At 41.7% G+C, this 23,462-nt stretch overlaps 1 protein-coding gene across 8 annotated transcripts in view; it reads left to right on the top strand.

Moving 5' to 3' along the window:
- The first annotated feature begins 393 nt into the window (after positions 1 to 393).
- The window catches only part of SMAD9 (SMAD family member 9), an 85,463-nt gene continuing 62,394 nt past the window's right edge, over positions 394 to 23,462 (top strand). For 3 of the 8 annotated variants that reach the window (XM_055317464.1, XM_055317465.1, XM_055317467.1), the window contains exons 1-3: positions 636 to 682; positions 2,466 to 2,529; positions 10,546 to 10,751. The gene's annotated coding sequence lies outside the window, so the exon portion shown is untranslated. The other 5 variants (XM_055317466.1, XM_055317468.1, XM_055317469.1 and 2 more) reach the window with 5 other exon arrangements.

Here is a 23,462-nt window from a genome sequence, read left to right as displayed (position 1 = left end):
CTCCAGGCGGACACAAGACCTCTCAGGACCGGCGGGACGGCGAGACGCGAGGTGGCCGGAGCCTCGGCCCAGCGGCCCGCCCGCGGGGCTCGATCCCCCGCCGCGGCTAGCCCGGGTCCCGCAGGGGCGGGGAGCAGCGCGGGGCCGCGCCGAGCGCCGCCGCAGCAAGTTTCCGCGCACGTGGCCGCGGGGCAGGCCGCGCTCCCCCCGCCTCGCGGGCTCCCGGGGCGGCGGGGCGGACCCGTGCGCAGGGCTCCTGGCCGCTTTCCAGGTCGGCGCACTAATACGGGCGATGAGGCTTCGCGGCTCCAGTCTGACTGACGCCGGCTGGGGCCGCCGCCGCAGCCGCTGTCTCGGTCCCCGCCGCCGCCGCCGCCGCCGCCGCCGCCGCCGCCGCCGCCGCCGCCGCCGCCGGGCCCTGCAGCCGCTGGGCGCGCGCAGCCTCGCAGTGAGTGCGCCGCGCTCGGAGCGGGCGGCTGGGGACCACGGCGGGGGCGGGGGGCAGCCAGACCTAGGGTGGGGGAGGGAGGAGTGGCACCGCGGGGACAGGTAAGCGATGCCCTCCCCGGCCCGCTCCGGGCGAGCGCGCGCGCTTGTGCGTGTGTGTGTGCGCGTGTGCGTGTGCGTGTGCGCGCGCTTGTGCGGCTACGTCGTTCCCCGAGGGAAGTCTCGAGGCCCTTCGGTGTGTGACTCGGTTCTTTGTACTCTGCATCCCTGAGGTCCTCGGTGGAGCCTGTTCGGGGTGGGGTGGGGTGGGGTGGGGCCGCAGGGGGCAGCTCGGAGCCTTGGCGGCGCGCCCGGGCCGCGGGCACCTGGGACCTGCAGCAGATGCTCGTCCCGCGGCGGGGGCGGGGGCCGGGGCGGGCGCCGGGGCCGGGGCGAGGGGCCGGGGCGTGGGGCCGGGGCGTGGGCAGGGATGCGCGCTGGCCCCCGGGCGGCGGTCGGGCGCCGGGGACAGGCGCCGTGGACGCCCAGGCTCGGAGCTCAGTAACCGTCTGTTGCGGCCGAAAGTGGGGGGCAGTGGAGCAGCCGGAGTGGGGCGGTGATTGTGGCTCAGCCGGCCGCCCTGGCCGCCGTCTCGCGGGCTCTCTTGCTCCGCTTACCTTTGAGACACGCGAAGCGGGAAGGGAAAAAAGTCCGGAAGGTTGTTCGAGTGCCTGGGGCTGGCGCTCGGGTCGTGTGGGGAGCTGGGTGCTGTCCCTCCCTCCGCCCCCCTTCGGTGCCAGCTCGCGGAGAGAGGAGGGGGCGAGGCGGGGAACAGACGCGAGACTCCCTGACGCCAGCATTGTGAGCGCAAGGAGGAGCGGGGAAAACACTTTTAGGATGGCTCCTCGCCGGCGCCCTGACACCCTTCCCTTCCTATGCCTTCCTATCCCTTCCTCCCCCCCCCCCGACAGTGGAAATTTCAAGCGATAATTTAGAGATACTCCGTGGACTCGTTTCTGGGTTGGGAGTGGTACTCCTGAGAAACAGCCTGCGAAGAATGTAGATGTAGTTTCAGAATAAAATTGCCTGTGAATTATCTACCGGGTGATTAACAGCGGGATGCACACCCGCGAGATGCTGTGGGCTGCTTTTGATGGATCCAGTTTACAAGGGCATTTCAGTGGTTTGCCGAGTTTCTCGGATGATCTTCTGGAAGTGTGGTTTTTGCAGGAATAATAGAGGATGACTGGAAAGTCATAAGGCATTTAATAGTGCTACCTCCTTGGCCATTACTAAGCAGAGCTTTTGGGGCATCCTTCTGAGTGAGTGAAATGTTCACGCTACAAATGTATCTTCTGCCTCAGGAGTCCTGTCGGCGTGAGGGAATGCCATCGGATGTTTATATTTTTAAAATAGCGATCTGTGTTTAAAAAGGAAGCAAAAGTAAAACCCAAATGCATTCTCCTAACTCCAAATTCAATAAGTGAATCTTTCTATGCTTGTAGGAAACCATGAACAAGATTTTGGACTGTTTTCAAGTTTGTGGTTTTCCAAGAAGGACACTGCAGATAAGAAAATGATGTAATAGTTTATAAATAAGGGGTATTTTTAAATATAATATGACAAAAGTTTAAGATGATATATCAGAAAAATAACATTTTAGTGATAATAATTGCCTTCATTGATGGCAAGACAACTGTCTTTAGCAGACAGCCCTCAGCCTCTTAATCTATTCTGACACAACCAACTCCCATATTTATGCTTGACTGGCTATCTTTGTCCCAGTTGTTTTATGCTTCAGCTCTGTGGTTTTAAGCTATGTTCAAGAGAATGCCAACGTATTCTTAATCTGAACAAACTCATTTTTATCGGTACAGTGTTTACTACAGATCAAAGGTATAAGCAAATTTTAGGTTAAACGCCTAAGAACTTTATGATTGTCACATCTTTGTGATATCATCATCAGTGTCTTAACGTCAGCATGAACTATATGACTTTTCTCCCTCTAAAATATTTTTCTTTTATTTCTATATCTTCAGTTAATGGCTAATCAGAGAATGTTCACAGATGTCAACTACTACATCCCTGATTGCTCAAGACATGGTATGAGAAAGAAGAGCTTTGTTGTTGTTGTTGTTTTTAATGAAACCTTGCCAAGGATATCTATCAGTAATAAACAACAGGCAGATTTGTTTATCCTTTCTGTCCATGTGGCCAGTTGAAGGAGAAAAGAAATCTGTTGAGAAATTACTTCATAAAGATTGAAATATTCGTTTTAGGTGTTGTGGATAGTTAAATTCCGATTAATGAGAGTGCAGTTTCCTTTGCCAGATTGGGAGAGCTGATGTTTCAGGAGTGGTCACTATGGCACTTAGGCAACTAACTAGTTTATATCTCACATTCCTTTTGCAATAAATAAAACAGCAATTTCATCATATTAGCCTTTAGTAAGTCAGAAATAGTACTTACCCACAGACTGTACTTTGCTTTAAGGGAAAGTAAAGGTTATGGAAAATTAAGACCTTTTTTTTTTTTAAATTGCAAAACATACTAATTACATTTTAAACCTGAGTGCAGATTTTGTTTATTGCTTCTAACATTTGGAGGGGAATTCAGAAACAGAGAAGCTTCCAGAATAAAAGAATAAATATAGCAGTACATTGAAAGCATGAATCTCTTCAAATAGTTGTAATTCTAGGCTGTTGGATTTATATTTCCTTGGTTACTGTTGCTAGTGAGTTGAAAAGTTATTCTAAAGCAAAAAAAAAAAAAAGCAAACGGTAAATTCATAAGTAGTTCTAATAGTTTGAGCATGCTTTATAGATTTTTTTTTCTGTTAAGCTGGTGAAGGTCCATGTTATGAGTAGTCACATAACAAAAAATAAACAATTACCCCTTGGCAATAAACTAACTTTTTAAAATAAATATTCCTGTAAATTGTGTCTCAAGAAACGTATGCTAACTAAAGTTGTTAAGATTTCACAAGATCTGTTAGCATTAAAAGCCATCATACCCGTGAAAGCTGGGTGTTAATCTTGCCAGTGGACTGCATCCTGTCACTTCCACCCCAAACCATCCCAAACACTCTGCACTACTCTCCTTTGGTGGCAGCCTCAGGCTGACCCCAGACAACTTTTCCGGATTTATCTTCCCACTCCTTCCATATTTTATGCTGTCATTAAAATAATGAATTATAGTTTCCTACACATGCCCAGGCTTCCTTTTCTCTGAATCTTTACTCATGCTAAGGCCTAGAATGCCATCCCCTGCTTCCCAACCTAGCATCAGATCCTTAGATTATCTGTGTCTTCCTCACATTCTATGGCTCTGTCCAGGTGCTGCCTTCACAGAACTTTCTCTGATAACCCTGGCTTTGGTGTGTTCTCCTTTGAGCTGCTATGGCTCTTTGTATCTTCCACTCTTGCCACATCTCATCTTAAGTTATTCATGTGCTCATTTATTTCTTCTCATCAGTCAGTGCTTTCAAGATCTGTGAAGGAAGGGACCATGTTTCATCTATCTTTTTCATTTCTGTAATGCCAATCGCAGTGTCCAGCCTAGTGCTCAGTCAGTAAATATTAATTAAATAACACATCTTTCACTGAACCCATGGTTTTTCCAGAAATAAAATCTGTAAGAGAGTTTCCCCCATATAGTGGGTCTCAGCGGCCCATCTTTCCAGAAGCCAATGTTGAACTTAAGCTGAGGTCTTTGTTCAGAGGCTGTGGAGAGCTAGCTCTGAAATGCCTCCAGTCTAGTTGAACGTCTTCTCCTGAATATTGTGGCTGAGCATTACAGTCAGGAAAGCTTATATGATACTCTTATTGCATTAGCAATTTTCCATATCAGATTCACTAAATACACAATGGAAACCATTTAGAAAAAAAAAAAAAAACAGATTTTAATGTGATACGGCTACCACAATGAAACTCTAATGTGATTCCACCGAAAATTGCTAACATGATATGCTGATCCCTCTCCCCGACCCCAGCCAGTTAAAAATTGATACTGTTTTTAGTGTATATATTTCAAACTATGCTTTCTTTCAAACTAAGAAAAAAAGACTGCTACTGAGATGAGGTGTTTTGGTCAGGTTGGATGTATAAAGGGTCTTCTTATCAGCCTTTTCAGAGAGCTGAATCTCCCTCTGTGCCTTGCTCATTGTGTTACCAAACAATACTAAATCATTTCTTAAAATGCGTCATATTCTGTTAAGTGACTCATAATTAATAGGGATAGTATAATGTAAAAATATAATTTGTGTATAAACATCATGCCTCTATAATACATTGAATTTTACAGTTTTAATTGGGAAGTATAATCAACTCAAAACCAATTTTCTAAGAATCAAAGAGACTCTGACATAAAATTTAAATTCAAAACTTGAAATGCAGAAATAGTAAGAAATGAATTATAAATGTGTGTGTACAGCTTTGTTATCATTTAAGAAGTCATAAACACTGAAAAGGGGGCTCCTGGGTGGGTCAGTTGATTAAGTGTCTGCCTTTGGCTCAGGTCAGATCCTGAGGTACTGGGACTGAGCCTGTTGTGTTGTAAGGGGCTCTCTGCTCACTGGGGGGACTGCTTCTCCCTCTTCCTTTGCTCCTCCCCCCTGCTCATTTTCTTTCTTTCTCTCTCTCTCTCTGTCTCTCTGTCTCTGTCTCTCTCTTGTGCTCCATCTCTCAAGTAAATAAATAAAATCTTAAAATTTAAACACATAAAAGATTTTGGTTCTTCCCCTTCATGTTCTAACTCATATTTAATTCAAAGATAAAAATTTAACCCATAAAATAAATGTAAGGGAGTCCTACAAAGTTCTGATTTTTCCTGTAAAGACAATTTTGATTCTCTTTCTGGGGGGGGGGGGAAAGTACTAAATATCAGGTTTTTTCTGTCTCTGTATTGTGATTACATAATATCATTGGTGGAATTGCTTTGGTATATGAATTGCCCCTTGGGGAAATTTAATATTTGAGCACTTTCTTTTCCCCTTTTCAAATTTAATTTTGAAGGACTCTAAATGGAAAACATGGATTCCTCAGTCATGAAATGGGTTTAGTGCAAAGCAGTCTTTGGTTTATAAACACTGAGATTACTAGGGATGAGCATTCATCCCAGAACTCCAGTGAACTGGAGAAAACTCTAGTTTTCTACCATTAGACAAATTATCTGTAAAGTGTACGTGTGCTGTGGGAGCCACCCAGACGTGTTGACACTGGAGATTCCTTCTGAAACAACCTGGAGAGAGGCTTTGGGAGAAGTGGAAGTGTAAACACTCTCTAAGTAGCAACAGCTTAGATTCACTCACTGATCCTGAGAGTGCTTCCTCTGCTGGAGTGGGCCATGAGCCCACTTTATCCCAACCCGCTTTAACTCCAGGAATATCATCTTCCACGTGGCCTAAAATTTTTCATTTCTAATCTCTTAAATTGCTCGGAAGCTGATCACACGGAGATTTGCTTTGGTAGTGTGTATGACTATGATTTGATTTGATTTGATTTGATTTGATGACATGCAGAAATTGCGACATGGGTAGGGTAAGAGATAGATCCAGAACTGTAGTTTGGGACAATTGATCAGAAGCCTAGAAGGATTTGTCCTAAGTACTTGTGGGCTGTGGAGGCTCTAAGATCAGATTTACAGATTCTGTTTTTCCGGGAGAGTTTGATGGATGGAAAAGTTCAACTGAAGTGCTGGGAGTTACTTTCTGAATTCTTGTATCTAAATTTAACCGACTTGGGAGCCACACATTTTAGAAAATAACTCGGAAAAGGATTCACAGATTCTAACGGAGTTTTCCATCTCATGGTAGAATATTTGACTTCTATTTATGCTTCATTATAAATTCATTGATCCATATTGTTCTTGTCTTTGCTGGGAATCACACAGGAGGGAACTGGAGTTTGGCTGGAGTAGGAAGGAGGAAGAGTTCATTGAAAACTTTGTGCATTGGGGCAGTTGCGAGGGTTCGAGACACCTTAGCTTGGGCAAGCTTACCTGTGCCAAATGCTTACATTGCTTATTTGGGCTGGTGTTAGCAGTATTAGAAGCTGCTTGTATCAGGAGCTCAGAGGGCCTCAGTGGCCTGGCCAGGGAATATATCAGCCCTCAGGACACTGTTTTTCTGGGAAAATGAATTCCAGTTTCCAAATGACTACCTAGAAATTGGCACAACTGGGGCAGCCCCGGTTGCCCAGCGGTTTAGCGCTGCCTTTGGCCCAGAGCCTGATCCTGGAGTCCCGGGATCGAGTCCCACGTCGGGCTCCCTGCATGGAGCCTGCTTCTCCCTCTGCTTGCGTCTCTGCCTCTCTCTCTGTGTCTCTCAAGAATAAATAAATAAAATCTTAAAAAAAAAATTGGCACAACTGGCTCATAAAGTGGTACTGCCAGTGATTAATGGTTATGATTAATAATATGAGTGATTATTGTTACAGTTATGATTAATGGCTGTGATTAATGATATGAATGACTATTAGAAGCCTGTGAATGTGGAAGATGAGAAAATGTGTTAAAGCTAAAAAAGATTTTACTTCTTCTGTGGTTTTCTTTCACTTATTGATGCATTTATATCATTCTTTCCCTATTTCTTGGTGGCTGTAGAATTTCATTTTTAGGAGCAAGAGTTAGGTGTTTGTCAAAGAGAACCCTTGTGTTCATAAATGCTTCCCTTAGAACTTGTTGGTTGTTTTACACAAAGCAGTCATTAGGTGTTGGCAGTGTTTGCAAATAATGGCAGGTTGGTGCCTAGGTGTTATTTCAAAGAGTGGCACATCCTTTCTGTTGTCATTGATCTAAGTTGATTGCAAATACACATTTTTAATTTTTTTCAAAATATTGTCTGGATTATGTTTGGGGTTTTAAAATGTGATTTTGTGCATGTAGTAAGTGTGCTAGAAAGTGAGACTTACAAATTTGGAGGTCTTATATAGGTCACTCATTCAATAATTGTTTATTCTGTGCCTATTATACTTACACTGCCTATGAGGCCCCAAACTTTAAGGACCATATAACAAAATAAAGTACCAAAGGAAATAAAATCTTGATCTCCAGGATTTCATAGCCTAATTAGAAAGAGAGGTCAGGAAAGCAAATATCAGAATATGTATCCAATATTATTTATGCAAAAAAAAGTAATCTATTTGGATTTCTCTGTATTTTTCCTGGTTAGAATTCCATTTTTACTGCATGTGAGTTTTGAGTCACCCTTGACAAGGATAATTACAATAGTCCCATTTGGAGCTTAGGGCTCTAAATAAAAGTGAAGTACAAAATGGGAATAGAGGTTCCTGCAGTAAATCCTTGTTTAGAACTGAAGGTTGCTGAAGACATCCCTGGGCCTGAAATTGTACTACTGTGTCTGTCAAGAGGAGAGCCTTTGCTTCTCTGGTTTTTCCCCTTACCTTCTACTGGTTCAAGAGTGAGTGTGCATGGCTCCTCCCACAAAAAACCACCCCTGACCCTTTTAATATCAGTTATAATAATCTATCACCTGTCTGGCAATAATGTGTTTAGATTTCTGTCTCCCCTGTAGACTGTGATATCAGAGAGGGACGGGACCGTGTCTTATCTTAAAATACCAGCACCTGGCATTGGTGTCTGGCTCATCATTGATACTTGTTACATCATTGATACTTGTTACATTTCTCCCTTCAAACACCATCCTCTTTCTTCCCTAAGATACTTTGGTGTTTTGTAGAACAAGGCAGAGGAAAGGATAAGGAGCTTGGATTTTAATCTGTAGGCAAGAGAAAACTTAAATTTTAGCCTGTGGTCAAAAGAGAAATACTAAAGGATTTGAACAGGAGAATCACATCATCAAAGGTGAGTTTGAAAGAGATCGAAGACAGATGGTTAGATTAAGGAGGGCACGTGATGTAACGGGCCCTGGGTGTTCTATGCAACTGCTAAATCACTGAACTCTACATCTAAAACTAATGATATTAGTATATGTTGGCTAATTGAATTTAAATTTAAAAAAGAGATTGAAGAAAGATTGAAGTGGCATGGTGCTTCTAAATGGCCACATCAACACCTAGGGAAGTTGGTGAGATGGTGGTTGACACACCATCTCCACTGCTTCACGAATGCTTTTGACAATTAAAAAGCTGAACTTCCCTAAACAGTGATTCATAACACAGTTATGAGTGATTCTCGTCCATCAGTTTATAATCTCCACCACTCAAGCAGCCCTTGGCCAGGAAATTCAACCTCCCACAATACACACACATCAATAAAACTTTAGAAATTACCCACACACCATTTTTTAAAATTTTTAAATATTATTTATAGCTATTTAGCACTTTGCAGGTATTCATATACATGTTAGTGTTCTATATAACAATGCTGTAAGTAGAAAGATTGCTAAATGCACAGGAAGGAGGGAGTGCGTTATATGCTTCTACTTGTCAAAGGGATTTGTTATACTACATCAGCAAAGTGATGGGCTGTAGGTCAAAAGGTAGCCTAATTATATAGGGCTTAATAATACAGTAGTGAATGTTATTGATGAAACTGGATTTTACCTTCATTCATCCAACATTTATTGCATGCCAGACATAGAGTTAGGCAATTCAGACCACTCTGTGGCGTGGCCTGTGGCTTTCGTAAGGAGCTGAGTGTGTCTCTGGGGAAAACAAATAACCAACGTAAGAAAGCCAAGTGTCATTGTGCTCTCCTGAACGTATATGGTAGGTGCTGTGGAAGCCCAGAGGAGCTGTGGAGAACTGATTAATGCTACTGCCTTGGGCTGCGGGGAAGGTTTCCAGGATGTAGCTGCACACAGGTCTCAGGGCAGAGGGGAGGCTGTGAAGTACAAAAGGAGTGAGGATTGATGAGCCTGGGAATGTAATCTGAGGAGAAAGATTGTGAAGAGCCCAGTTTGAAAGTGATGCTAAAGCATTAAATCTTACCCAGGATACTGTTTTTGTTTTTTTGTTTCCTTTTTTTTTTTTTCATGTAAAATATATAAATGCATGCCCATAGTAAAAATTTGGAGATGAGGGGAGGGTGTTGCCTGGCTGGTTTAGTTGGCAGAGCATGTAACTCTTGGTCTCGGTGTTGTGAGTTTGGGCCTTACACTGAGTACAGAGATTAGTTAAAAGAAAATAAAATCTTAAAAAAAAAAAAAAGAAAGAAACTTGGAGACAAAATTAAAAGAAAATCAAAATCTTTAAAAAAAAGAAATTTGGTGACAAATTTGTGTGATTTTTTATGATAACAAACATTTTAATGCACAAATAAAATACTTTTCATCTCATCCCCGGCAAAGAGTTAATGTCCCATTCTGCTTCAGTCTCACAGAAAGGTGTGTCCCTAAAAAGCATGACAGGATCTGCTCTGGACTTGGAATGACAGGGCATTAGTGGCCCAAAAGGGGGTACTTTCTTTGGGGGACAGAGGTAGATAAGGGGAGGCTCAGTAGGGCACAGCTGCCTGTGAGGAGCACTCATTAGGGATGCCTGGGATTAGGCATAGCAATGAAATATGTGGGAGGGTCCATCCACAGGATTTAATGACCTATCGAATGTGTGATTGAGGAAGAAGAGGAATAAAATTTCCATGGGATTTTTCTCTTTCTAGCTTGAGCAAGTGGATCCAGAGTGGTGTTAACAGAAAATATGGAACGCAGGAAGAAAACCTGGTTTAAGAAAGCTTACAGGTTCCATAGGTTCCATTTTTTTCTCTTTAAAAAAAAAAGTAAACTTTTTTTTTAGAGCAGTTTTAGGTTCACAGAAAAAATTGAGTGAAAAGTACAGAGTTCCCATATACCTTCTGCCCTCCCCCCAACCTTGCATAGAGTAGTTAATTTGTTACAACTGATAAACCTACCCTGGTCCATCATTATCACTCAAAGTCCATAGGGTGTTGTACATTCTATGGATTTGCACAAATGTGTAATGTGTAATGTGCAGATGATAGTATCAACCACTGTAGTAGCATACAGAATAGTTCTTACTGCGCTAAAAGTCCTCTCTGCTCTACCCACCCATGCCTCCCTCTCCCCAACTCCTGGCACAGATTCCATTGCTACATTGGAACCAATTGCATTTAAGGATCCTGGAGTGTGAGGGTTAGTGGTGGTCAAATTTTAATGAAAAAAATTTATTTTTAAACCAACAGGGCCCTTTCATCCAAGGGGCCGCATTAAGTAAAGCTGAATGAAGACGAGCTGCTTGGGTGGAAGGTGGCATCTGTAGAGAGCTAGAGTCTAATCTATCCACCACCCCACTGGCGCCCAGCTCTGTCCGGCTGTTCTCTGGTTGCTGCGTCTCACCGAGTCTCTCCACTGTCCAGAATCCTGAAGAACTCCGTTTACAAACTGCATGGTAAGGAAGTCTAGAGCTGGAAGGAAGGGCTGGTCCTGTCCTGCCCAGAAGCAGGGACCTCAAATTCCTGTGCCTTTGAGACCTGCTGTTTTTTAGTAGTTTGTTTGCTTGGTTTGGTTTGGCTTGTTTGGGTCCCTTTCCTTGGGATACAGCTCCCCTTTTTGGTTACCCTTTGCTGTCCTGTGCCCCCTACTAGCATCTCCTCATCCTTCTCCCAGTGTGCTGCTCTGATGTGCTGTAAACTTGGAAATTGTAAAAACATGCTTTTTTAAATGTAGCCCAAAATAGTTGCAAATAGGTCCATATGTGTATGATTTCCTTGCATTTTATGTTATCAGGGATTCTAATTTCTTCCAAGGCTTCCATGTGATCTTTTCTGTACAGACTTGGTAACACCTGTTTTGGCAGGTAGAACCCTTTCTTGCTTGTGGCTTGTTCACAATTAGGTTTCCTACAGATGGAACTGCTGGATAGTCAAATTTTACACAGTGACCACCTCATTTCTCTCGGGGTCTGTTTATCTTCTCGCCTTCTCCTTCTTTCTGACTGGTCCTGGAATCATATAGAAAGTATGTTTTACGGCCTCTGAAATATCTGTCCACCAGCTCTGCTGGGTGAAGAGTAGCATTGCATGCTGAGTAGGAAGAAAATGATGTCATAATTTTGATTTCTAATGTGATGCTCATATGTTGAGATAGTTGACATACTGTTTTTCCTTTTATATCAACAATTATCCCCCCTTTTTTTCCTTTTTTTGCCTCTGCTCTTTTTCTGAGATTGTTTTACTTTTTCCTTCTTTTTTCTTCTTTTTCAGCACCTTTTACTTGTACGATGAGGTGTACAGGGGGAATAAGCAGGAATAGAACTACTTGTTAATAATGAAAAATAGTATCTTTATATTAGTGTACAGTTTTCTTTTTTTTTTTTTTTTTTTTTTTTTTTTTTTTTTTATAAATTAATTTTTATTGGTGTTCAATTTACCAATATACAGAATAACACCCAGTGCTCATCCCGTCAAGTGTCCCCCTCCGTGCCCGTCACCCATTCACCCCCACCCCCCGCCCTCCTCCCCTTCCACCACCCCTAGTTCGTTTCCCAGAGTTAGGAGTCTTTATGTTCTGTGTCCCTTTCTGATATCTCCCACACATTTCTTCTCCCTTCCCTTATATTCCCCTTCACTATTATTCATATTCCCCAAATGAGTGAGAACATACACTGTTTGTCCTTCTCCAATTGACTTACTTCACTCAGCATAATACCCTCCAGTTCCATCCACGTTGAAGCAAATGGTGGGTATTTGTTGTTTCTAATGGCTGAGTAATATTCCATTGTATACATAAACCACATCTTCTTTATCCATTCATCTTTCGATGGACACCGAGGCTCCTTCCACAGTTTGGCTATTGTGGACATGGCTGCTAGAAACATCGGGGTGCAGGTGCCCCGGCGTTTCATTGCATCTGAATCTTCGGGGTAAATCCCTAACAGTGCAATTGCTGGGTCGTAGGGCAGGTCTATTTTTAATTCTTTGAGGAACCTCCACACAGTTTTCCAGAGTGGCTGCACCAGTTCACATTCCCACCAACAGTGTAAGAGTGTTCCCTTTTCTCCACATCCTCTCCAACATTTGTTGTTTCCTGCCTTATTAATTTTCCCCATTCTCACTGGTGTGAGGTGGTATCTCATTGTGGTTTTGATTTGTATTTCCCTGATGGCAAGTGATGCAGAGCATTTTCTCATGTGCATGTTGGCCATGTCTATGTCTTCCTCTGTGAGATTTCTCTTCATGTCTTTTGCCCATTTCATGATTGGATTGTTTGTTTCTTTGGTGTTGAGTTTAAGAAGTTCTTTATAGATTTTGGAAACTAGCCCTTTATCTGATATGTTATTTGCAAATATCTTCTCCCATTCTGTAGGTTGTCTTTGAGTTTTGTTGACTGTATCCTTTGCTGTGCAAAAGCTTCTTATCTTGATGAAGTCCCAATAGTTCATTTTTGCTTTTGTTTCTTTTGTTTTCGTGGATGTATCTTGCAAGAAGTTACTGTGGCCAAGTTCAAAAAGGGTGTTGCCTGTGTTCTCCTCTAGGATTTTGATGGAGTCTTGTCTCACATTTAAATCTTTCATCCATTTTGAGTTTATCTTTGTGTATGGTGCAAGAGAGTGGTCTAGTTTCATTCTTCTGCATGTGGATGTCCAGTTTTCCCAGCACCATTTATTGAAGAGACTGTCTTTCTTCCAGTGGATCGTCTTTCCTCCTTTGTCGAATATTAGTTGACCATAAAGTTCAGGGTCCATTTCTGGATTCTCTATTCTGTTCCATTGATCTATGTGTCTGTTTTTGTGCCAGTACCACACTGTCTTGATGACCACAGCTTTGTAGTACAACCTGAAATCTGGCATTGTGATGCCCCCAGCTATGGTTTTCTTTTTTAAAATTCCCCTGGCTATTCGGGGTCTTTTCTGATTCCACACAAATCTTAAAATAATTTGTTCTAACTCTCTGAAGAAAGTCCATGGTATTTTGATAGGGATTGCATTGAACGTGTAAATTGCCCTGGGTAGCATTGACATTTTCACAATATTAATTCTGCCAATCCATGAGCATGGAATATTTTTCCATCTCTTTGTGTCTTCCTCAATTTCTTTCAGAAGTGTTCTATAGTTTTTAGGGTATAGATCCTTTACCTCTTTGGTTAGGTTTATTCCTAGGTATCTTATGCTTTTGGGTGCAATTGTAAATGGGATTGACTCCTTAATTTCTCTTTCTTCAGTCTCATTGTTAGTGTATAGGAATGCCATTGATTTCTGGGCATTGATTTTGTATCCTGCCACGCTACCAAATTGCTGTATGAGTTCTAGCAATCTTGGGGTGGAGGCTTTTGGGTTTTCTATGTAGAGTATCATGTCATCGGCGAAGAGGGAGAGTTTGACTTCTTCTTTGCCAATTTGAATGCCTTTAATGTCTTTTTGTTGTCTGATTGCTGAGGCTAGGACTTCCAATACTATGTTGAATAGCAGTGGTGAGAGTGGACATCCCTGTCTGGTTCCTGATCTTAGGGGAAAGGCTCCCAGTGCTTCCCCATTGAGAATGATATTTGCTGTGGGCTTTTCGTAGATGGCTTTTAAGATATCGAGGAAAGTTCCCTCTATCCCTACACTCTGAAGAGTTTTGATCAGGAATGGATGCTGTATTTTGTCAAATGCTTTCTCTGCATCTAATGAGAGGATCATATGGTTCTTGGTTTTTCTCTTGCTGATATGATGAATCACATTGATTGTTTTACGAGTGTTGAACCAGCCTTGCATCCCGGGGATAAATCCTACTTGGTCATGGTGAATAATTTTCTTAATGTATTGTTGGATCCTATTGGCTAGTATCTTGTTGAGAATTTTTGCATCCATGTTCATCAGGGATATTGGTCTGTAATTCTCCTTTTTGGTGGGGTCTTTGTCTGGTTTTGGAATTAAGGTGATGCTGGCCTCATAGAATGAATTTGGAAGTACTCCATCTCTTTCTATCTTTCCAAACAGCTTTAGTAGAATAGGTATGATTTCTTCTTTAAACGTTTGATAGAATTCCCCTGGGAAGCCATCTGGCCCTGGACTCTTGTGTCTTGGGAGGTTTTTGATGACTTCTTCAATTTCCTCCCTGGTTATTGGCCTGTTCAGGTTTTCTATTTCTTCCTGCTCCAGTTTTGGTAGTTTGTGGCTTTCCAGGAATGCGTCCATTTCTTCTAGATTGCCTAATTTATTGGCGTAGAGCTGTTCATAATATGTTTTTAAAATCGTTTGTATTTCCTTGGTGTTGGTAGTGATCTCTCCTTTCTCATTCATGATTTTATTAATTTGAGTCTTCTCTCTCTTCTTTTTAATAAGGTTGGCTAATGGTTTATCTATCTTATTAATTCTTTCAAAGAACCAACTCCTGGTTCTATTGATCTGTTCCACAGTTCTTCTGGTCTCAATTTCGTTGAGTTCTGCTCGAATTTTAATTAACTCTCTTCTTCTGCTGGGCGTCGGGTCGATTTGCTGCTTCTTCTCTAGCTCCTTTATGTGTAAGGTTAGCTTTTGTATTTGAGTTCTTTCCAGTTTTTGAATGGATGCTTGTATTGCGATGTATTTCCCCCTCAGGACGGCTTTTGCTGCATCCCAAAGATTTTGAACAGTTGTATCTTCATTGTCATTAGTTTCCATGAATCTTTTTAATTCTTCCTTAATTTCCTGGTTGACCCTTTTATCTTTTAGCAGGATGGTCCTTAACCTCCACGTGTTTGAGGTCCTTCCAAACTTCTTCTTGTGATTGAGTTCTAATTTCAAGGCGTTATGGTCTGAGAATATGCAGGGGACGATCCCAATCTTTTGGTATCGGTTCAGACCCGATTTGTGACCCAGTATGTGGTCTATTCTGGAAAAAGTTCCATGTGCACTTGAGAAGAATGTGTATTCAGTTGAGTTTGGATGTAAAGTTCTGTAGATATCTGTGAAATCTATCTGGTCCAGTGTATCATTTAAAGCTCTCGTTTCTTTGGCGATGTTGTGTTTAGAAGACCTATCAAGGGTAGAGAGAGCTAGATTGAAGTCACCAAGTATAAGTGTATTATTATCTAAGTATTTCTTTACTTTGGTTAATAATTCGTTTAAGTATTTGCCAGCTCCGACATTCGGGGCATATATATTGAGGATTGTTAAGTCCTCTTGTTGGATAGATCCTTTAAGTATGATATAGTGTCCCTCTTCATCTCTCACTACTGTCTTCGGAGTGAATTTTAGTTTATCTGATATAAGGATGGCTACCCCTGCTTTCTTTTGCGAACCATTTGAATGGTAAATGGTTCTCCAACCTTTTATTTTCAGGTTGTAGGTGTCCTTCTGTCTAAAATGAGTCTCTTGTAGACAGCAAATAGATGGGTCCTGCTTTTTTATCCAGTCTGAAACCCTGCGCCTTTTGATGGGGTCATTAAGCCCGTTCACGTTCAGAGTTACTATTGACAGATATGAGTTTAGTGTCATCATGATATCTATTTAGTCCTTGTTTTTGTGGATTGTTCCACTGAACTTCTTCTTAAAGGGGAATTTTAAGAGTCCCCCTTAAAATTTCTTGCAGAGCTGGTTTGGAGGTCACATATTCTTTCAGTTCCTGCCTGTCTTGGAAGCTCTTTATCTCTCCTTCCATTTTGAATGAGAGCCTTGCTGGATAAAGTATTCTTGGTTGCATGTTCTTCTCATTTAGGACCCTGAATATATCCTGCCAGCCCTTTCTGGCCTGCCACGTCTCTGTGGAGAGGTCTGCTGTTACCCTAATATTCCTCCCCATGAAAGTCAGGGACTTCTTGTCTCTTGCTGCTTTAAGGATCTTCTCTTTATCTTTGGAATTTGCAAGCTTCACTATTAGATGTCGAGGTGTTGAACGGTTTTTATTGATTTTAGGGGGGGATCTCTCTATTTCCTGGATCTGAATGCCTGTTTCCCTTCCCAGATTGGGAAAGTTTTCAGCTAGGATTTGTTCAAATACATATTCTGGCCCTCTGTCCCTTTCGGCGCCCTCGGGAACCCCAATTAAACGTAGGTTTTTCTTCCTTAGAGTGTCATTTATTTCCCTTAATCTGTCTTCATGGTTCTTTAATTGTTTATCTCTTTTTTCCTCAGTTTCCCTCTTTGCCATTAACTTGTCTTCTATGTCACTCACTCGTTCTTCCACCTCGTTAACCCTCGTCGTTAGGACTTCTAGTTTGGATTGCATCTCATTCAGTTGATTTTTAATTTCTGCCTGATTGGATCTAAATTCTGCAGTCATGAAGTCTCGTGAGTCCTTAATGCTTTTTTCTAGAGCCACCAGTAGCTGTATAATAGTGCTTCTGAATTGGCTTTCTGACATTGAATTGTAATCCAGATTTTGTAGCTCTGTGGGAGAGAGGGCTGTTTCTGATTCTTTCTTTTGAGGTGAGGTTTTCCTTCTAGTCATTTTGCTCAGTGCGGAGTGGCCAAAAACAAGTTGTATTGGGAAAAGGAGAGAAAGAGAGAGAAGGAAAGAAAAGAGAAAAAGAAAAAAGAAAAAGAAAAGAAAAAGGAAAGAAGAGAAGAAAAAGGGAAAGAAAAAGAAAGAAAGGTGAAAAAAAAAAAGAAAAAAAAAGGGGGGGTGGGGGAAGCAATCAGAAATCAAAAAGAAAAGAAAAAAGAAAAGAAAAAAAAAACATGGGGGAGTATTTCTGTAGACTTTAAGTCCCTTGACTTCCCCTGGAACTGGTCCGTCCAGCTGGTCTTCTGGGGGAGGGGCCTGCTGCGCTGATTTTCAGGTGTTAGCACTTGGGGGAGCTGCTCTGCCCCTGCCTGCTGCAGGGCTCAGCGGGGGTTGTTTACCCCGTGAGGTCTCAGGAGGAACAGTTGCAGTTGCTATGGCAACTCTGGAAGCCTGGATTCAGCCTCCGCAGGAACTACGGGGCTCGGGGCTCTCGGCTTTCCATCTGCAGGGCCTGGAGGCTCCGGGGCGGGGCCGCTGATCTGCTCAGCTTGGGGCAGGAGCGTCCTTGCTGTCCTGGGCCCTCCCGGCCTCTGCCTGTCCCGGGGGGAGGCCGGATCCTGGGCTGTGTCCCGGCGCCCTGTGCTCCGGGGCCTGCGTTGTTGGATTCGCGCTCCCGCCCCGCAGCTCCCTCCCTGGAGCCGCTCCCGAGCCCCTCCGAACTGCTCCGGTGCGTGCTGCAGCCCTTAGGGAGCTCGGAGCACTCTCCTGCGCTCGCAGGTGTCTGTTAGTGTCCCAGGGAGCCCGAGGGCATCCCCGCCGTCCTGGGTCCTGCTCCAACTCCCTGCGAGCCCCTTTCCGCCCGCCCGGGAAGGTTGGTGCAGCTCCTGCTCCTCCGGGACGGGGCTCTCCTGTCCTGGGGACACTCGCCCCGGCCTCAGCCCGGCTCCTCCGGGGCCCCTCCCCCTCGGAGGCCTTTTGTTCCTTTATTTCTTTTTCCCCGTCTTCCTACCTTGATAGAAGCGCGGACTCTTCTCACTGTAGCATTCCAGCTGGTCTCTCTTTACATCTCAGGCCGAATTCGTAGATTTTCAGGATGGTTTGAAGGTTATCTAGGTAATTTGTTGGGGACAGGTGATTTGGGGACCCTACTCTTCCGCCATCTTGCCCCTCCTCCCCCCTAGTGTACAGTTTTCAAACTGCTTTTGCACATTTCCTCTCAGTATGAAAAGTGGTGATTTTTGTTTCAGTTTTTCAGAAGAGGAAACAGGATCAAAGTGGTTAATTACTTAAAGGTCACACTCAGAGATGGTTCTAGCATCCAGACTCAAGTTTTCTTCCTCCAAATATTCAATATATCATGTTGCCTCTTGTTTGTGGAGGCACTGCTTACATTATGGGCCATTTTAAACTAGAATATTGTGCTCGCTTTGGCAGCACATATACTAAACTAGAATATTAAAATACCACACTTGTGGGGTGGAGATAACTAGAATATTAAAATACCACACTTGTGGGGTGGTGTATAACATCTCCAAGCATATCCTGATAATGTGAAGAATATAGTGTGAAATGCTAGAAACTTATGCTGTAATCTTCCCAAGATGGTGTTGACATTCTCTTACAACAGTCTTATGAGTTACTTATCCTTAACATTTTCAATCGTTCTCTTAATATTCACAATATACATGGAAAAACATGTATAATATTCTGAATCTATCTTAAAAGTGGCCCAAATGATTAGGCATGTTTGTTAGAAACGCTCTTTGTTGCTCTATTGCCTGTTCTTCACTACATTTGGCATAAACAAAATATCAAACAGGCAAGAGAATAGTAATTCTGTCTCCAAAAGAAGTGATACTGAGCAACAATAAAAAATTTATCTCCACTCTTTATTTTTAAAAATAATTCTAAATCCTCACTGAAACCTAAGAAATAATGTCCAATCAACACTGACATTCTAGCTGAGAAATCAAACTAGACAAGTTGTCAAGAGAACCATTTCCCAGGGATTTAAGTGAATGTAAGTCAAGACTTTCCCAGTGGCTTACTAAGAATAAATGCCAGAGATCCCTGGGTGGCTCAGTGGTTTGGCGCCTGCCTTTGGCCCATGGCGTGATCCTGGAGTTCCGGGATCGAGTCCCGCATCGGGCTCCCTGCATGGAGCCTGCTTCTCCCTCTGCCTGTGTCTCTGCCTCTCTCTCTCTGTGTGTCTATCATGAATGAATGAATGAATGAATGAATGAATGAATAAATAAATAAATAAATAAATAAATCTATCTTAAAAAAAAGATTCTCTCTAAAAAAAAAAATAATAATAGGCAGCCTTGCACTCATAACATGAGGTGCTGAGGTTAACTGATGTCGTTGGCATTTATTCTTTTTTTAAAGATTTATTTATTTATTCATGAGAGACACTGAAAGAGGAGGCAGAGATACAGGCAGAGGGAGAAGCAGGCTCCAGGCAGGGAGCCTGATGTGGGACTCGATTCCTGGGCTCCAGGATAAGGCCCTGGGCTGAATGCAGACGCTCAACCACTGAGCCACCCAGGCGTCCCGTAAATCTGTAGACCTTCTAATGGATTTGAAGGCATATGGATTTTGGAATATTAGTAGATTTTAATACAACTTTAAGTATCAAATGTGGGGCACCTAGGTGGCTCAGTTGGTTAAGCATTCAACTCCTAATTTTAGCTCAAGCCATGATGTCAGTGTCCTGAGATCAAGCCCCGCCTCAGCTTCCCTGATGAGTACAGAGTCTGCTTCTCCCTCTGCCTCTCCCTGGACCACTCCTCCCATCCCCCCCAAGCTCTCTCTCTTTCAAATAAATAAAATATTTAATAAATAAATGAATATCAGATGTGTAAGCATGAAAAGATTTATATTTCTGCTTTCTTTCAGAATTCTCACAATCCTTAAATTTATGGATATTGAATATAATTATTTGCTTTGAGGAATTTTATAGTTCATATTATAAAAATAACTGATTCTAGGAAAATAAAGCTCAATAACATTGACTGACAGTATGTAAAATTGCTATTGGTTAGTTCTGGGATAGAAAATAGATCTCATTTGAAAAAATAATCTTTCTGGACATTGTTCCATATTTTTCCCTTTTTCTTTGTGTAGAAGCAAATGGGATTTTTTTTTTTTTAATTTACTTATGATAGTCACAGAGAGAGAGAGAGGCAGAGACACAGGCAGAGGGAGAAGCAGGCTCCATGCATTGGGAGCCCGATGTGGGATTCGATCCGGGGTCTCCAGGATCGCGCCCTGGGCCAAAGACAGGCGCCAAACCGCTGCGCCACCCAGGGATCAAATCGGATTTTTAAAATAGTACTTCTTTTCTCTCCTAAGCTACGACCATCATAGAAAATTGATATGTTTATGAGTATCAACATTAAGTGGAAGAAAGGATCTGAAAGGCAGGCAGAGAGTGCCAGGTATTACATGAAACTATGCCTGTCCTTCAATGAGTATGGGCTGTTGGAAGGAGATTATCCTATATAAGAGGGCCTGGGATTTGTATGATTTCCTTGCATTTTATGTTATCAGGGATTCTAATTTCTTCCAAGGCTTCCATGTACCAATGACATTTTCCATCTCAAAGTTAGACTTAAAAAAAAAACCTCAAATCTTGGTAGAGGGAGACTATTTGTAAAATCCCTTGAAGGTAGTGATAAAGCAAATTATTAAAACATTTAGAGTAAAATTTTTCTTTATTGTGGTAAAAATACATTAAATTTACCATTTTTACCATTTAGGTGTGCAGTTTAGTAGCATTAAATTCATCACATTATTGTGAGCTATCACTACCACCCTTCTCCAGAACTTTTTCACCCTCCCAAGTTCTAAATCTGTCTCCATTAAACAGAATTCCCCATTGTCCTTTCTCCCAAGTCCTGTTAACCTCTGTTCTACTTTCTATCTTTACAAAATTTGCCTATCCTAGCTACCTCATATAAGTGGAATCAAACAAAATTTGCTTTTTTGTGCCTAGCTAACTTAATTAATATAACATCATCAAGTTTTATTATTAGATAGCCTGTATCAGAATTTTCTTCCTTTTTTAAGGCTGAATAATATTGCATTGTGCATACATACCACATTTTGTTTATCTAGTCACTTCTTGATGGAACTTAGGTGGTTTTTCTCCTTTTGGCTGTTGTGAATAATACTATTGGGAGTATTGGTATACAGGTATCTGCATACCTGTTTTCAGTTCCTTTGTGTGTGTATCTAGGAGTACAGTTACTGGGTCATTTGGTAATCCTACATTGAATTTTTGAGAAGCTGCCAAACTGTTTGCCACAGTGGCTGAGCCATTTTATATTCTCACAAACAATGCACAAAGTTGTCATTTTTCCATATCTTTGCCAACACTTGTAAATTTCTGTTTTGTTGACAAGAGCAATCCTAATGATTGTGAAGTGGTATCTCATAGTGGTTTGCATTTGCATTTCCCTAATGACTCTTGATGTTATGATGTTATCATGCAATCCTATTGTTGACCATTTATATATCTTCTTTGGAGAAATGTCTGTTTATGTGCTTTGTCCACTTTTGAATTGTTTGTTGGTTGGTTGCTGAGTTATAGTTGTTCTTTATATATTCAGGATATGAATCCCTGATCTGCTATTGATTTACATGGAGTGTTATTTTTAATGGAAAATTTCTTAAAAATTTTGTGTATCTATTTTCCATCTACTTCTGTATGTGATTTTTCATGTTTAAGAATTAATTCTGTGGGAAAAAAAGAATTCTGTGGAATTTCATATAATGTGGTCATATAAATGGAATCACATATTTTTTAAAAAAGTCTTTGTTTTTAAAGCCCACCAGTCTTAGATCACATTAATTTTGAACAAAACCATGGTTAGATTAGGGGATAGTTAGCTAGCATAAGAGATAGCAGTTCAGTGTATGATGTAACTTTCAGTGACAAAGAATTTAAACTGCAAATGAAATTTGAAGGGACATTTGGCCTTTGTACAAGGTTTAGAAATTTGGATCACTGAAGAAAAATTAGCTGCCATCCCTTAGAGTCTGTTTTTTCCCCTTTGTGTCCTCCTCGTTTAAAAGTTTTCATGAGAGTTGTAAAGCACCCAAATTAGGAATAGGAATTTTTAAGACTTGGTTCCAGTTCCACTTTTGACATACTGATAGCGTTGAAAATCCATCAGCAACTAAGCCAAAAACCAAAGACATTAAAAAAAAAGTGTAAGACCTTTTGAACAGGAAAAGGATGATAAATATTTTTATTTTTAGTCTCACACGTGGAATCTAAAACAAACAAACAAACAAACAAAAAAAAAAAAACCAAAACAAAACAAACTCATAGATATTTACAGAAGAGATAGGTGGTTTCCAGAGGCTGGGGATGTGGTGTGAGCAAAATGGGTGAAGGGGGAACCAAACGTACAAACTTCCAGTTATAAAACAGACAAATCAAGAATGGAATGGAATAGTGAGATAGGTAATAATAATAATGCTGCATTGTACATTTGAATCTTGCCAAGAGAGTAGATCTTAAAAGTTTACATCACAAGAAAAAGATGGTGATGGATGTCAACTCGACTTATTGTGGTGATCATTTGGTACTATATGTAAATACTGAGTTATTATGTCATACGTCTGAAACAAATATAATGCTTTATGTCAATTATATCTCAATCAAAGGAGATTTTAGGAAGGATAGATTAGAGGAGAGAAAGAATAGGGCTAGAGGGAAATGACCAGGAGTCAATTTCAAGAAATTAAAGTCTAGAAGGAGTGCCTCAGCAACTGGCAGTGGGGACAGGATAATTCTTTGTAATGGGCGCTGTTCTCTGAGCTATAGGATGTTTAACAACGTCTCTGGCCTCTATGCACCAAATACCAAATATTCCCTTCATCCCACTTGTGGCGGCCAAAAATATCTCCAAAAAAAGTGGCAGCAAAGTCATCCCTCATTGAGAACCACACTGGTCTAAGGTGATGAGAGCCTGAGCTGAGTTCTAACAGCAGAATGGGGATAAGGGGAGAAAAAAGTGAAATTTTGAGTAGAGGAGAGGAAGAAAATATCTGATAGTTAAAATTTATTAAGCGTCGACTATTTCCCAGGCACCAGCACTAGGTGACATAGTCATTTAATGTAATTAGTAATAAATATTTATTAAGTGCCAATCTTATGCAAAGTACTGGAGCTGCAGAGGTGAACGAGGTGGTCAAGTTCTTAAAGACTTTGTCATCTAAAAGAAGAGAGATCTATGAACAAATAAATTATGATCCAAAAGTGAAAATAGTAATGTGCATAAGGTATTGACTGAGAAGAGAATTCCACCTGGGGAAGTCACAGAGGCCTATGTTACCTGAGCTGAATTTGAAGGATAAATAACAGTTTTGCTCGCTGGAGTGGAATTTGCAGGGGAAGTGGTGAACTGTCTGTGGTCTTTTTTGTAGTTGCTGAGATGAAGACCAAGTTGAGACAAAGCTCTCTCCAGGCTGTCACCTTTGTCCAGGGAATAGAACTCCCAGACCATAATTAAACCTAGGATGACTGCCCAGGGCAATTGTGCATTTTCCCTGAGGCTTGAGTAGAGCAATTAGCACCTGGCAAATCCCAGAGCTGTGCAGTTTTAGTGCTAGTTTATATATTTCACATACTGTGTTAAATCATCATCAGTGCCAAAGAGGATAAGAAGATGCATATCTAAATCCTGTAATAAGTCAGATTCTGCCAAATTATATTGATAACACTTCATTGATTTTGAAAA

Source organism: Nyctereutes procyonoides, unplaced genomic scaffold, assembly GCF_905146905.1.
Source record: "Nyctereutes procyonoides isolate TBG_1078 unplaced genomic scaffold, NYPRO_anot_genome, whole genome shotgun sequence".
NCBI lineage: Eukaryota > Metazoa > Chordata > Mammalia > Carnivora > Canidae > Nyctereutes > Nyctereutes procyonoides.
The sequence above is the reverse complement of the archived record's forward strand: the minus strand, read 5'-3'. Positions and strand labels throughout refer to the sequence as shown.